General features: G+C 43.3%; 1 protein-coding gene across 1 annotated transcript in view; it reads right to left on the reverse strand.

The window, feature by feature from the left end:
• Positions 1-12,958, reverse strand: part of LOC128700187 (phenoloxidase-activating factor 3-like) — a 60,497-nt gene that overhangs the window by 12,853 nt on the left and 34,686 nt on the right. The gene's annotated exons all lie outside the window — the stretch shown is intronic.

Below are 12,958 nucleotides of genomic sequence, written 5' to 3' on the forward strand. Positions count from 1 at the left end.
GGAGGCTGTTGAACAGTCTTGGGCCCCGGATACTTACTGCGTTTTCTCTTAGTGTACCAGTGACGCCCCTACTTTTCACTGGGGATATGTTGCATCGCCTGCCAAGTCTTTTGCTTTCGTATGGAGTGATTGTTGTGTGCATATTAGGGACCAGTCCCTCCAGAATCTTCCAGGTGTAGATTATGATATATCTCTCTCGCCTGCGCTCTAGTGAGTACTAGTCAAGTGCTTCCAGGCGCTCCCAGTAGTTAAGGTGTTTGATGGAACTTATACGTACAGTAAAGGTTCTCTGTACATTCTCTAGCTCTGCAATTTCACCTGCCTTGGTGGGGATGTTAATGTACAGCAGTATTCCAGCCTAGAGAGAATAAGTGATTTAAAAAGGATCATCATTGGCTTAGCATCTCTTGTCTTGAATGTTCTCATTATCCATCCTATCAGTTTCCTAGCAGATGTGATAGTGGCATTGTTGTGGTCCTTGAAGGTGAGGTCTTCGGACATTACCACACCCAGGTCCTTATTTTTCCGCTCTATTGTGTGATTGGAGTTTGTAGTATACTCAGTTCTAGTTATTATTTCCTCCAGTTTTCCATAACGGAGTAGTTGGAATTTGTCTTCACTGAACATCATATTGTTCTCTGTTGCCCATTGAAAAACTTGGCTTTTATCTTCTTGGAGCCTTGCCGTGTCCTCAATGGATGACACTCTCATGCAGATCTTAGTATCGTCTGCAAAAGATGATACAGTGCTGTGGTTTACATCTCTGTCTATGTCTGATATGAGAATAAGGAACAGGATAAGTGTGAGTACTGTGCCTTGTAACACAGAGCTCTTCACTATGGCAGCATCTGATTTAACTCCGTTTACCACTACTCTTTGTGTGCGATTGGTTAGAAAGTTGAAGATCCATCTGCCTACTTTGCCGGTTATCCCTTTAGCACGCATTTTGTGTGCTATTACACCATGGTCGCACTTGTCAAAGGCTTTTGCAAAGTCTGTGTATACTACATCCGCATTCTGTTTGTTTTCCAGTGCATCTAGGACCATATCATAGTGGTCAAACATTTGCGAAAGGCAGGAGCGACCTGCTCTGAAACCATGTTGCCCTGAGTTGTGCAATTTTTGGGGAGTCCAGGTGGTTTGCTATCCTGCTTCTTAGAACTCTTTCAAAGATTTTTATGATGTGGGACGTTAAAGCTATTGGTCTATAGTTCTTAACTACTGCTTTGCTGCCACCTTTATGGAGCGGGGGTATATCTGTTGTTTTTAGTGACTGTGGAATCTCGCCTGTGTCTAAGCTCCTTCTCCATAGCATACTTAGGGCCCGTGAGAGGGGTTTCTTGCAGTTTTTAACGAACACCGAGTTCCACGAGTCTGGGCCTGGGGCTGAGTGCATGAGCATAACTACATGAATAGGTGTGGGTGGGTGTGAGATGAACCTGACTAGCTTGTGCTAATAGGTCTGATGCCATGCTCCTTACTTAAGTGAATGTGACCTGACCGGGCTAGGTGGTTCATTGGTCGAAGCCGGGAGGTGACTTGGACCTGCCTCACATGGGCCCGTAGGCCTGCTGCAGTGTTCCTTCTTTCTTATGTTCTTATGTTCTCTGTCCACTAATCGCGAGACAGAAATTCTACTCTCATCGTAGAGTAGAATAAATGGATGACGAGCGGTGGTGGATAGTTAATAGCGATCTACTTGACTGTAGTTAATTCTTTAACCAACATTATGCGTTACTGTAACAAAAAAAAAAACATAATTATTTGACCCGTACATGCCAATGTCATAAGTTCACGATAATCATCTCGGAATAAGAACTAGATAAATAATGTTAAACTACCGTGGCTCAAACACTTTACAACTTGTACTAACGCTGGAGATGAATTAAGACGATGCATTGGACAAGGACTGACCCGAAGGTTGAACATTAAAATGGTATAAAATACCGACAGGTTGTTAGGTAAGACACATATGCAACAGTTAGGTACAGACCTGCAATCAACTTCGACAACCTCTACTAGTGAGAACGGCTGGATTTGAGAGGGACCTGACCTCCTAACATCTGCGTTCTTACTTCTACTAGTGACCTACGTCTCACCTCCTGGCGCTATATAAGGCTCCTTCCTGTCACTTCAGCTCCATATTGTTTCAGACTATTGAACAATGCTCTTCTCCAGACTGAGGGACTGACCACCTCAAATACTTTAAGGGTGATGGACTCATTACATCGTCTTCAAGTCTCTTCTGCTTCTATCACTTTTCTGTACTCGACTGAAGAAGCCTACTGTGTAGGCGAAACGTTTCGAAATAAAGATACCTAACTGTTGCATATGTGTCTTACCTGACCCGTAGGTCATATATTTTTATGTCTAGTGTATTAATTAGTTGTTAATAGAATCAAAGGTTATATTCCCAAATATTAGGACATTAGTAACCTTTCTTATGATAAAAAGACACCTGTGGAAGAATGGAAACTTTTATTAAGACTTATATACAAGCCTCCTGATGCAACTTCCCAACAATTCCAGGAACAGCTTTTGAAAATTGACCAATGTCTGGAAAATCTCCCAACTCCAGCTATAGTTTTCCTGCTGGGTGATTTCAGCTTAAGGCGCATAAAATGGAGGAATGCAGCAAACAATATTTTAGCAGAGATAACCCCAGGAGGCAACTAAGATGAAAATTCATACACATGAGCTATTAAATCTCTGAAACAAATTCACTTTAAACTAGCAAATAGTGGAGCCAACAAGACTGGAAAATACACTTGATAACTTGCTACAAGATATAACAGTATCAAAGAAAATACACTCAGATCATAACATAAAAGTACAGACATGTATGAGCAGTGTTCCTGACCAGCATAAAGAGACCAGTTATGAGGTGCTTTTACCAAATATAGCTTCAGTAACAAAGACATACTGTGGGATCAAGTCAGCCATGTCCTAAATGAAACAAGCTGAGAAGATATCCTAAACAACACAAAGAATTAACTCTGTGGCACCTAACAAATGCTCAAGACACATTCCTTTAGGAAAAAAGAAGAGAAGATGTAAACCAGAGACGCTCCCTATACAGGCAAAGGCGAAGAATCACAGAGCTACTGAGAGGGACCAGTATATCTGAAATACGAAAGGAGGCACTGGGCAGAGAAATAGCAAATAAGGAACCATACAGGAGACAAGAAACACAAAAAGAACTTAAAACCATAAATGAAATTAAAATGTATATATACTTCTTTTCTTATGGCAAATCAAGGGCAAAAACAACATCGAGTATTGAAATTAAGACACATGTGCAACATCTGGGTATCTTTATTGTAGACGTTTCGCCATCCAGTGGCTTTATCGATACAAATTCTAGGACATAACTTGAAGACAGTAAGACTATGTACAGAAGATGAGGTAATCAGTCCCTCAACTTTGAAGTAGGTGCGAAGAGCACCATAGTCGTGGAGATTCTGAAGCAGAAGCAAGGAGCCTGGCGCTTATATAGTAACGTCAGGTGTAGCAGACGAAGGCATAGCCACTGATAGGTGGGATTCCCGAGTGGAAGTAGGTACATGTACATAACCTTCACGACTACGACAACTACTACTACAACTAACCTATCTCTTTGGGAAGGACCTACTTCCACTGGGGAATCCCGTCTACCAGTGACTATGCCTTCGTCTGCTACACCTGACGTTACTATATAAGCGCCAGGCTCCTTGCTTCTGCTTCAGAATCTCCACGACTACGGTGCTCTTCGCACCTACTTCAAAGTTGAGGGACTGATTACCTCATCTTCTGTACATAGTCTTACTGTCTTCAAGTTATGTCCTAGAATTTGTATTGATAAAGCCACTGGATGGCGAAACGTCTACAATAAAGATACCCAGATGTTGCACATGTGTCTTAATTTCATCTTGTCGGTATTATATACCATTCTTGCACAACATCGAGTATTGGACCCCTGCTTAAACGAGATGGGACTTACACAGATGACAGCATAGAAATGAGCGAGATATTGAAGTCCCAGTATAACTCAGCGTTTGGTGAGCAGTTAATTATACTAAGGGTCGACAATCTAAATATTATTTTTTTATGACCGAGACTCAAAATTTGATTAATTAAAAAATTTCTGATATTATCCCAACACCACAAGACTTTGAGAAAACAATAAATGACATGCCCATATACTCTGTCCCAGGCACAGACTGGTAGAGCTCCGTGTTCTTCAAGAACTACACGAAATCCCTTTCACGTGCCTTAAGTATTCTATGAAGAGGGAGCATGGACACAGGTGTCATCCCTCAGTCACTAAAAACAACAGACATAGCCCCATTCCACATAGTCGGCAGTAAAGCAATTGCAAAGAATTACAGACCGATAGTACTAACGTCTCACATCATAAATAATCTTTGAAAGGATTCTAAGAAGCAAGATCGCCAACCACTTAGATACCCATAAGTTACACAACCCAGGGCAGCACGGGTTTAGAGCAAGTCGCCTCTGCCTATCCCAACTACTGGACCACTATGACATGGTCTTGGATGCTCTGGAGGACAAACAAAATGCAGATGTAGTATACACAGACTTTGTGAAAGCCTTTGACAAATGCGATCATGGTGTAACAGCATACAATGTACGTGATACAAGAACAACAGGAAAAGTTTACAGGTGGATCTATAACTTCCTAACAAATAGAACAAAAAGAGTAATGTTAAATAAAGTAAGGTCAGAGGCAGCTACAGTGAAAAGCTCTGTTCCACAAGGCACAGTACTCGCTCCCAGCCTGCTCCTCATCCTCATGTCTAACATAGACAGAGATGTAGGCCGCAGCACCGTGATCACCTTTGTGGATGACACCTGAACTTGCATGACAGTGTTATCCATCGAAGATAATGCAAATCTCCAATTGTACATCAACCAAATCTTTAAACGGGATGCAGAAAACAATATAAAGTTCAATGAAGACAATTTTCAAGTACTCCGATATGGAAAACTCGAGGAAATTAAAACTGTATTGGAGCATAAAACTAATTCCAACCATAAAAAAGAGCGAGAAACTAATATGAAGAACCTGGAAGTGATACTGTCAGAGAATCTCACTTTCAAAGATCCCAACAATGTATCTACCACATCTGCTAGGAAAATGATAGGATGGGTAATGAGAACCTTCAAAACTAGACATGGTGATTCTCTTCAAATTGCTTGTTCTGTCTAGGCAGGAATATTGGTGTACACTAACGACCCTTTTCCGCGAATATGTTCCACTTTTATCAAGAATGATGGAGTGAACACATCGAGTCCAGGCTGAGGGACTGATTACCTCAAACTTCTCCTCATTTTCCACTTTTCTCAGCACTGGACTAAAGAAGCCACTGACTGGCTAAACGTTTCCAAAATAAAGATATCCAAATGTTACACAAGTGTCTCGTTTATCAACTTCTAGCATGTTAAAGGTAATAATTAAGATCCCAGGACCGAAATGTTTTCTAAAAAATATATTTAGTGTTTGTTTACGTGGTTTTTAAAACCTTCAGGTGTGCGTGTGACTTTAATCAAAAGTACAGAAAACTGTAATTAAGGGGTTCAAGAGCTACAACTCGCGCACAACAAACACAAATCAATACATAAAATAAATTCTGAGTTGACAATAAGCGGGAATCTTTTGAGCGAGAAATCGTCTCTGATAATATTTACCTATTAATACAAATATTCTCAGAAATTGTCATTAATCTCTACCAAACGATCATCTACGTGAGAACATGGGAGAAAGATCCTTATTTTTGCATTCATGGGGTAGGATGGGGAGAGATAAATACGCCGTGGTCACTGCGTCTGGAAAATGGGAGGATATCATTTTTTGACCCAAAGAGAGAGGACGGTTTTAATTCGTAGTATACTAATACTAATATCATATTCAGGATTCTAAGCGTAAATCTCTAAGTGAAAATTTTTGAAGCTCCCACTTCACACACGGAGGGCCCGGGTTCGATTCCCGGCGGATGGAAATATTTCGACACGTTTCCTTACACCTGTTGTCCTGTTCACCTAGCAGCAAATAGGTACCTGGGTGTTAGTCGACTGGTGTGGGTCGCACCCTGGGGGACAAGATTAAGGACCCCAATGGAAATAAGTTAGACAGTCCTCGATGACGCACTGACTTTCTTGGGTTATCCTGGGTGGCTAACCCTCCGGGGTTAAAACTCCGAACAAAATCTTATCTTCTTGATGGAGGACAGGTTCCGAACTTATTGCAGGTAAGTTCTGAACTTGTTGAAGATAAGTTCTAATAAAATAACATAACTAGCAGAATTAAAGTCTACGGTGCTCCATGGCCTGGTGGCAAAAGCTCTCGTTTCACACGGTGAGGGTCTGGGTTCGATTCCCGGCAAGGGTAGAAATATTGGGCGTGTTTCCTTACATCGGTTGTCCATGTTCACCCATCAGTAATAATAGGTACCTGGGTGTTACTCGACTGGTGTGGGTCGCATCCCGGGACAAAACTGACCTAATAGGCCTAAAATGCTCAACATAACAATAGGTTTACTATACAGTAGTATGTCACTGTTGTCAGCTAGGTCTGTATACCTTGTACATGCACTTGTAGAAATAAAGTTATTATTATTATTAAAACTCTCTTTGTTAAATCTTTGCCAAAAAATGTCCCATGCTCAGCATTGTTTGTCAGTAACCCAACTTCAGTATCAATAACGTAGCTGTCAGTACCACTTCAGTATTATCAACTTCGCTGTCAGTATACCAACTTCACTATCATCAGCTTAGCTGTAAGTAACACAAATTCATTATCAGCTTAGCTGTCAGTAACACAACTTCAGTGTCTTCAGCCAAGCTGTCAGTAACAACTTAAGTGCCCAGTCATCACTTAGCTGTTCTCAGAAACTTTAAAGTGACCTCCAGTTATTCATACCAACAAATAACATTAAACTTTAGCTTTTCGAAAAAACTTGGTCCTGGTCCTGACACTCCTCGTCAGTCAGTTTCTCGTGTCTGACCTTCACGTTATCATGACAATAAACGAAATCCGAAAAGAGAAACGAATAAGAGGGAAGTATTTTTGTGAGAGGCGGAATCACCCCAGATACATTTGATGCTGGAGAAAGGGCTCTTGATCCACGGAAACGGAGCTTCTTTTCCTTTCTACGGATCAAACCTGACTGCCCTCCCAGCACCAGACGTTTTGTAACAGAAACGAGGTTAGTGATTCATCCTGAATATGATAATAATGTTTAAGAATAAAATCAGTTCATTCAATTAAAATAGAATGAAAAGTTGTTCAGTGGTCGATTATATCATGTATAATGATGATCACACACACACACACACACACACACACACACACACATACACAGAGTAGTCAGTAAGTGGAATAGTTTGGGAAGCGATGTAGTGGAGGCAGGATCCATACATAGCTTTAAGCAGAGGTACGATAAAGCTCACGGCTCAGGGAGAGTGACCTAGTAGCGATCAGTGAAGAGGCGGGGCCAGGAGCTCGGACTCGACCCCCGCAACCTCAACTAGGTGAGTACAACTAGGTGAGTACACACACACACACACACACACACACTCGTGGAGGAGTCACGCGGTTTGAGCTCGTGTTTTGGTGGTAATTTCTGACTGTACCATAAGGAATAGAGTGTGGGATATAGGCGTGTGCAAGCATAAGAGTGAATATAATCACTTAAGCCCCGAGAAAAGGAAATATAACTGATCACAGAAAAGCAAACATAATAAATAGCGAGTTACTATGTGGGGGCCGTTGGAAGGAAGGTGAACGGTTGTGTCAGCCCTAAATAGTGTTGCCATAATAACACAGTGGGGTATTTGAAGAATAAGTGCGACTCAAGATCAGGGAGATAAGAAATATGTATAGATGTGTCAGTAAATACAGTGAGTGAGTGAAAAAAAAAGTTAGAGGAGCTAGAGACTACTGTGCCTATAGGAAGACAGTGGAAAAATTACCGAGAAGCATCAAGCATTTTTCAACTACTGGGACACAGGAGGGACGACAACATTACTCCACTGCCAACCGCACGTAATATTCACCTAGTTTGAGTTTCATGGGGTCAGCACCAGTCTCTAGCTGGAAATTGGGGGTCACTCTCCTCGAGCTATCAGAATTAGAATAAGCAGCCTTTACTGGTATTTAATAGAATTTATTGAGGTGTAGGAGAGTTAAGCAGTTAATGACAGGTAGCCTAGTATGAGAGGTAACCTAGCAAAGCCTAGCATACAGAATTGAACGTAATTTTAGGCACAAGACAGTACAGTGGGAACCAAGAGATTGGGTACATATGCAAAACATATGTAGTACATACGAGGGAAATAAGGACTGCTTACATAAACACACGCACACACACACACACACAAACACACACACAAACACACACACACACCGACATCTCACTACTTCCCGTGATCCATCACCTCCCTCGATCACCCTCCCCTCCCCCGTTCACCCCAAACCCTCCCCACCCCTCCCCACTCAGCTCCCAAATAGCCACAGTTCCTCCACTACTTCCCCCCCCCCCACACTCTGACACACACACTACTAACCTAACATACAGAACTACATAGGTTTCCCACTCTGAGGCAATCAGGATAAAACAAAAATGGGTTGCCAGAGAGCAACAAGAAAAACCAAGGGACAGGAGGAGGAAAATGCAAAGGAAGATTGGGCAGCAGAGCTCATAAAAAGGGATCATGAATGGGAAAAGAAACTAGAAGAACTTAGCATGAGAATGGAAGAGAGGATAGATATGGAAAGCAGGAAGTGGGAGGTGCATGTCAAAACAGCAGAAGCTAGGATACAGAGTTTAGAAGAGGAACTGAAAAATCTGAAACAGCATAAAGAACTAAAGAACATTTTGGGATTGACATCAGAGACTGCTACCTCAGCCACAAATAAGGGGACTGTAGGGAAAGAAGGGGCACAACTGCATGGAGATGCTCTATCAGAGGAGACTGTAGCAAATGAAAGAGCTAAGCTTTATGTGGAGGCCCTAACAGACAACAACAGAGCCCAAGGAAAGCCGAGAAGGGAAAATGACAGGCCACTGAGCCCAAGTACATTAGCCAGTGAAACTGATGAAAGGAAAGCTGCAGTGGAGGAAACCAAATTAAATGAGGGGATACACAGGGATATGCAGTGGGAGAATGAAAGGGTGAGGTCAGTCTTTGTGTATGGGCTCCAGGAAGTCGAAGGGGAAACATATGAAGCAAGAAAACAAGGGGAAAAAAAAGCAATTGAAAGCATCATGAAAGCAATAGGAGAAGACGATATGACCCAGCTGGAAAATTTTCGGAGAATAGGGGGGTTTGTAAAAAAAAGAACCCGGCCAGTGAGAGTGACCTTCAAGGCAGAAGCGACTCGGACCAGGATACTGCAGGAGAAAGCACGATTAAGGGACATGACGGCATACAGGAGGGTGTATCTCGACCGCGACAGAACACAAGAAGAAAGGAAGAAACTGAGAGAGATGGTACAAAGGCGAAAGGAGGAAAGAGAGGGGATGGAGAAGACAGACAGGAGATCCCAGACCCAGGAAGAAGATCTAATACAGCCTCCCTCACAACTTTCTATAGAAGCCTCCCAACCAGGTCAACCCCAGTGCAACCAAACACTCTAAATCAAAACACCCATGCCACATCCAATGCCCCCACCCACTACATTACAAACTTCACCCCCACAGCAACAACCCATAGTTCCTTACCAGGTCTCCCACTTCCCCAACCCCAATATACTTCCCAGACCACAGTCTTAGAAAAGAAGTTGAAGGTGTGGTATACAAATGCAGATGGAATAACAAACAAGTATGAGGAGTGGCACGAAAGAATCAAAGAGACATCCCCAGACATAATAGCACTCACAGAAACAAAACTCACCAGAATAATAACAGATTCAATCTTTCCATCCGGATATCAAATCTTCAGGAAAGACAGAGGGAGGAGAGGGGGAGGAGGAGTTGCACTGCTCATTAAAAACCAGTGGGGTTTTGAGAAAATGGAAGGAATGGATGGCATGGGCGAAAGGGACTACTTAGTAGGAACAATCCAGTCTGAGGGACATAAGGTGATAATTGCAGTAATGTACAACCCACCACAGAACTGCAGGAGGCCAAGAGAAGAATACGATGAGAGCAACAGAGCAATGATCAACACACTAGCCGAGGTGGCCAGGAGAGCACACATGGGGGGAGCAAAGTTACTAGTTATGGGTGATTTCAATCACAAGGAGATTGACTGGGAAAACCTGGAGCCCCATGGGGGTCCCGAAACATGGAGAGCCAAGATGATGGATGTGGTACTGGAGAACCTCATGCATCAACATGTTAGAGACACTACCAGAGAGAGAGGAGAGGATGAACCAGCAAGGTTGGACCTTGTATTCACCATGAGTAGTTCGGACATCGAGGGTATCATGTATGAAAGGCCCCTGGGAGCTAGTGATCATGTGGTTCTGTGCTTCGACTACATAGTTGAGCTCCAAGTGGAGAGAGTAGCAGGAATAGGCTGGGAAAAACCAAACTACAAAAGGGGGAACTACTCAGGCATGAGGAACTTCCTTCAAGACATTCAGTGGGAGAGGGAACTGACAGGAAAACCAGTACAAGAAATGATGGACTATGTAGCAACAAAATGCAAGGAGGCAGAGGAGAAGTTTGTTCCCAAGGGAAACAGAAATAATGGGAAGAACAGAACGAGTCCTTGGTTCACCCAAAGGTGTAGGGAGGCAAAAACTAGGTGTAATAGAGAATGGAAAAGGTACAGAAGACAGAGAACTCAGGAAAATAAAGAAATCAGCCGAAGAGCCAGAAACGAATATGCACAGATAAGAAGGGAGGCTCAGAGACAATATGAAAATGACATAGCATCAAAAGTAAAGACTGACCCGAAGCTGTTGTACAGCCACATCAGGAGGAAAACAACAGTCAAGGACCAGGTAATCAGACTGAGGAAGGGTGATGGGGAATTCACAAGAAACGACCGAGAGGTATGTCAGGAGCTCAACACAAGATTTAAAGAGGTATTTACAGTGGAAACCAGTAGGACTCCAAGAAATCAGAACAGGGGGGCACACCAGCAAGTGCTGGATGAGGTACATATAACCAAGGAGGAGGTGAAGAAGCTGCTATGCGAACTTGACACCTCAAAGGCGGTGGGACCAGACAACATCTCTCCATGGGTCCTTAAAGAGGGAGCAGAGATATTGTGTGAGCCATTAACAAAGATCTTCAACACATCATTTGAAACTGGGCAACTCCCTGAGGTATGGAAAATGGCAAATGTAGTCCCAATTTTTAAAAAGGGAGACAGACATGAGGCACTAAACTACAGACCTGTATCTCTAACGTGTATAGTATGCAAGGTCATGGAGAAGATCATCAGGAGGAGAGTGGTGGGGCACCTGGAAAGAAACAAGTGTATAATTGACAACCAGCACGGTTTCAGGGAAGGAAAATCCTGTGTCACAAACCTACTAGAGTTTTATGACAAGGTGACAGAAGTAAGACAAGAGAGAGAGGGGTGGATCGACTGCGTATTTTTGGACTGCAAGAAGGCTTTCGACACAGTTCCTCACAAGAGGTTACTGCAAAAGCTAGAGGACCAGGCACACATAACAGGAAAGGCACTGCAATGGATCAGAGAATATCTGACAGGGAGGAAACAACGAGTCATGGTACGCGACGAGGTGTCAGAGTGGGCGCCTGTGACAAGCGGGGTTCCACAGGGGTCAGTCCTAGGACCTGTGCTGTTCTTGGTATACGTGAACGACATAACGGAAGGGATAGACTCAGAAGTGTCCTTGTTTGCAGACGATGTGAAGTTAATGAGAAGAATCGAATCGGACGAGGATCAGGCAGGACTACAAAGAGATCTGGACAGGCTACAAGCCTGGTCCAGCAACTGGCTCCTAGAATTTAACCCTGCCAAATGCAAAGTCATGAAGATTGGGGAAGGGCAAAGAAGACCGCAGACACAATATAGTTTAGATGGCCAAAGACTGCAAACCTCACTAAAGGAAAAAGATCTGGGGGTGAGTATAACACCGAGCATATCTCCTGAGGCGCACATCAATCAGATAACTGCTGCAGCATACGGGCGCCTGGCAAACCTACGGATAGCGTTCCGATACCTCAGTAAGGATTCGTTTAAGACTCTGTACACCATCTACGTCAGGCCCATACTGGAGTATGCAGCACCAGTTTGGAATCCACACCTAGTCAAGCACGTCAAGAAATTAGAGAAAGTGCAAAGGTTTGCAACAAGACTAGTCCCAGAGCTACGGGGATTGTCCTATGAAGAAAGGTTGAGGGAAATCGGCCTGACGACACTGGAGGCCAGGAGGGTCAGGGGAGACATGATAACGACATATAAAATACTGCGCGGAATAGACGAGGTGGACAAAGACAGGATGTTCCAGAGATGGGACACAGACACAAGAGGTCACAATTGGAAGTTGAAGACTCAGATGAATCAAAGGGATGTTAGGAAGTATTTCTTCAGTCATAGAGTAGTCAGGCCATGGAATAGCCTAGAAAGTGATGTGGTGGAGGCAGGAACCATACATAGTTTTAAGGCGAGGTATGATAGAGCTCATGGGGCAGGGAGAGTGAGGACCTAGTAGCAATCAGCGAAGAGGCGGGGCCAGGAGCTGTGACTCGACCCCTGCAACCACAAATAGGTGAGTACAAATAGGTGAGTACACACACACACACACACACACACACTCTCTCTCTCTCTCTCTCCCTCTCTCTCCCTCTCTCTCCCTCTCTCTCCCTCTCTCTCCCTCTCTCCCTCTCCCTCTCCCTCCCTCTCTCTCTCTCTCTTTTTTTTTTTTTTGTTTTTTTTACACAGGGTTTGACAAGGTTAAGGATCCCTAGCTTTATTGACAGCTATATTACAGGTTAAGGATTCCTAACTTTATTGGCAAGCTAAGAGCTGTTAC

The sequence above is a fragment of the Cherax quadricarinatus genome, chromosome 20 (assembly GCF_038502225.1).
Source record: "Cherax quadricarinatus isolate ZL_2023a chromosome 20, ASM3850222v1, whole genome shotgun sequence".
Classification (NCBI taxonomy): domain Eukaryota; kingdom Metazoa; phylum Arthropoda; class Malacostraca; order Decapoda; family Parastacidae; genus Cherax; species Cherax quadricarinatus.